The 3,788-nt window shown below is 39.5% G+C and overlaps 1 pseudogene; it reads right to left on the minus strand.

Moving 5' to 3' along the window:
* Positions 1–2,293: 2,293 nt before the first annotated feature.
* On the minus strand, positions 2,294–2,995 carry LOC149147360 (putative pentatricopeptide repeat-containing protein At3g23330 pseudogene; annotated as a pseudogene).
* Positions 2,996–3,788: the final 793 nt, after the last annotated feature.

A 3,788-nucleotide genomic window follows, 5' to 3' on the forward strand; every position in this document is an offset into this window, starting at 1 on the left:
AAACAAAAGAATGAATAAAAAATGTGGATCTTTCTTTCATAAAAAATGTTTTAAGAAAGAAAAAAAACTTATTTCCTACAAAAAAAATTCTTTCAGGACACCGATCTTGCTAACAAAATGCAGTTGCGGACCCTCTTTTAGTCCATGAGCAGGCTTCCTGTCCCCTTGAGTTTGCAGACACAACTATATATCAAGATTTAAGTGACTAAAACTTTGTAGCAGTGGCCATAGAGAGTTACTGGGTCCACTAATGCTCTGTGTATGCAGACATAGAGCTTTATAAAGCACTGTGTAGTTTGCTAACCTGCGTTAGTGTGGGAAAACAACTCAAATCAGGGCCTTTTAGATCAGATTCAAGGCTGAATATGTGAAGGTAGAATGCAGCAAGGTTTTGGTGGCTCAGAAAGGGAATGAAGAAGTATAGGGAGGTCTTAGAAGGAGGAGGAAACCAAGAACTGTTCGGGTAAATCGGGAACTAGATGTATAGTCCCCAGCGGAGTCACCAATTCTGCTATAGGATAAAATGCACAGTGTATGGAGAATGAAGATGCCCTCAAAGGTCTTCCTGGGACCTTTGGCAGATTGTAATATTATCTGCAACCGTCACAAAGTTACATGAATGTTCATAAACAATAACTAACTATCAAAGTAGGACAAATAGATTACCTCAAGCCTCCGTGTAGATTTGCTGGAGAGCGCAATGCAGCTAGGTGGAAGTCCCCTGAGCCGACTCTAGATCAAGTCCTGCACATAGAAGAGACAAGCATAATCATAGCATACAACCTTGATAACTAATACATGAATACATAAAAGAACATTTATTTACACACAATTAAGTTACTCATGCTAAAATGTATTGGACAAACAAGCTAATGAATGATAGTACCAACACCACGGAGTAGACAGTACAACTGCAGTTCTATATTAATGTCGGAAGAGTGATTACAACCATTTGTTGCATCATCCTTCCTTTACCCCTCCAGCTTCTCTCTCTCTCTCCCTTCTTACCAACTTCTTCTGATTTGAGACAATGCTCGACAATCAAGTACGCTATCCTTTCAAATGATCTGACCTCTATCACTATAGCCCTAGCTTTGCTTGTGTGTCAATTGAGTTAGGGTTGCCAAGTTCCTCCATGAGTTCCTTAGGGTAAAAGCAATGAAGTTGCCATGCTTTTCAGCTCTTTCCCATTTGCCTCCTTCACTAGGATTAGTAATCCCCCAAATAGGTTGAACTTGAGATGTTTCCTTGCTTTTCTCGAGTAGATTTAGGAGAAAATATCTAGATATTTATGAGTCAATTTGCTCCTTTGACCTTTAGAACTTCATTAGGATCCACTAACGTTGTTCCTGAACTAACAACTAGAGTTAGTAGGGTCACTAACGCACCCTTAGGCTTACAGAGAAGCTTTATAAAGCAGGTTGTCAGTGTATAGCCAGCGTTAGTGTGGAAACAAGACATGTGATATTGGTCTTTGCTTCAACTATCATGTCTTTCCCCTTTGAGCTGATGAGGGGGTCATTTTGTTGTATAACATTGAGCTAAAACTCTAAGAAATGGAATGGCAGTTGCCTTATATTTGGAGAAAAATCAAAATGCAAATACCATCTTTGAAAGTGCAAAAAAAGCATTCCTAAACTATAACTAGAATAGAAAATCCTTCAATCATGTTTTCCAGATAAAGTGAATTCTTAACCTCGATTTCCCTGATAGCCCTGATAATCGAATCGAATAACATTAGAAATTCTCTCCAAATCTATTATCAAAGAAGCAACAATAGCAAACTATGATAATATCACTTAGATCCAAGAAAGTAAAGTTTAAACATCCAACTAAGCAGGATTGTTCTAATGATTTACTTTATAACAACTATCTTGGATCTGACATAGGTCCTCCAGAAACGGTGAACACAAAACAAGGTTGGCGGAGTAGGTAGAGTCTTGGATATAAACACCTTTAGGCCATGACAAGAGATGAAATTATTGGTACGTTGATCTTCCTGGCCCAGTTGGGTTACCCAGAAGCTATATTGATCATGTTATTCATAATAACAAACTCCTCGATTAGTTAGTAGAGAAGCTTTCATCTTGCTCTTCTACAGCATGCGTCCCGTTTGGAAAGTATAAACCTTGTTATTCTTCTTAATCGAACTATATGCTGGCATCTTTTTTACTCCCCTACCCTTCATCATGTTTCCTAGCTTTTGTACACCATCCCACTTTCCAGTTGTCGCATATATATTTGAAAGCAACACATAATGTGTAACATTATTTGGATCTAATTCAAAGAGGTATTATGAAATAGGTTCTCCAAGTTCTACATTGTTATACGTTTTGCATGCACTGAGCAAAGAACTCCAAACAACCATGGTAGGTTCTACGGGCATCTTCCTTATAAAGTTTTCTGCCTCTTCCAGTTCCCTTGCATGACCAAGAAGGTCGAACATGCAACAATAGTACTCTTCTAAAGGTGTAATGCCATAATATCGACTCATTCGATCAAAGAATTGGTTGTCATCATCCAGTAAGCCTGAATGGCAGCAGGTAGATAGAACAACAACAGAAGTGGCCTGGTTTTCCTTTACACTAGAGAGTTGCATTTGTTCAAAGAGTTGGAGAGCCTCTTGGCCACACCCATTTATAGCATAAACCATAATCATCACATTCCATGAACTTGTGACTCGTTTAGACATTTTTTCAACAACTGTACATGCAACCTCGATATACCCACATTTTGCGTACATATCTATGAGGGTGTTTCTAACAATGGCATCAAAGTGTGATCCAGTTCTGATGGTGTCTTCATGGGCCTCCTTACCATGCTCTACAACTGTCAAGTTGGCACATGCAGGAAAAACACTGACAAATGTAACAGAGTTCGGTTTTACACCTGTCAGTTTCATTTGTTGAAAGAGCTTCAGGGCACAATCAGCATGCCCATTCTGTTGAAGTCCTGCAATCATCGTATTCCATGAGACCAGATTTCGTTGAGGCATTTTCTAGAAGAGTTTCAGGGCCACATCCACGTTACCATTCTTTGTATAACCTACAATCATTGTATTCCAGGAAATCACATTTTTCTCCGGCGTTTAGTGAAACAGTTTCTCATCATCTTCAATGCGCCCATTCTGCACGTATCTTGTAATCATTGAATTCCAGGAAACCACATTTTGCCAAGGCATCTTCTTGAAAAATTTGGCAGCCTCTTCCACATCCCCATTTTGTGCATGCACTACAATCATCAAATTCCATGACATTGTACTTCTTTAAGGCATTCTCTCGAATAATTTCATAGCTTCATCGATGCTACTATTCTCAACATATCCTAAGTTCATGGAATTCCAAGTCATCACATTTCATTGAGACATTTTATCAAACACATTGTGTGCATCCTTCAAACTCCCGCATTTTCCATACATTGCTATGAGAGCACTCACCACAAAAACATTGGACGTAAACCCTTTTCCAATTATGTCTTTGTAGAACTTCTTACCGTGTTATAGGGCTCCTATATTAGCACATGCAGGGAGAATGCTAGCAAAAGTGAATTGATTGGAGTGAGTCAGAACTCAGCTCCTACAAGCACGCTGATGGAGCCATGCGACCATGGCACTACATGGAAGAGGTCAGAATAATCATTGTCAGTGGTGGCCTTGACCAAAGACCCGTTGGTCAAGACGAGCTCGTAGGAAATGCAAGTACGAAGAAGTGGCCGAAGAGGTGGTTGTTTCCCTCGAAGCAACAAAAACAAATGGAAGATGAGAAGGAAATGGCCATATTCTACCCTTA

This window comes from Pinus tabuliformis, chromosome 9 (assembly GCF_031772625.1).
Source record: "Pinus tabuliformis cultivar Carrire ecotype Pingquan chromosome 9, CPIR1, whole genome shotgun sequence".
Taxonomy (NCBI): Eukaryota; Viridiplantae; Streptophyta; class Pinopsida; order Pinales; family Pinaceae; genus Pinus; species Pinus tabuliformis.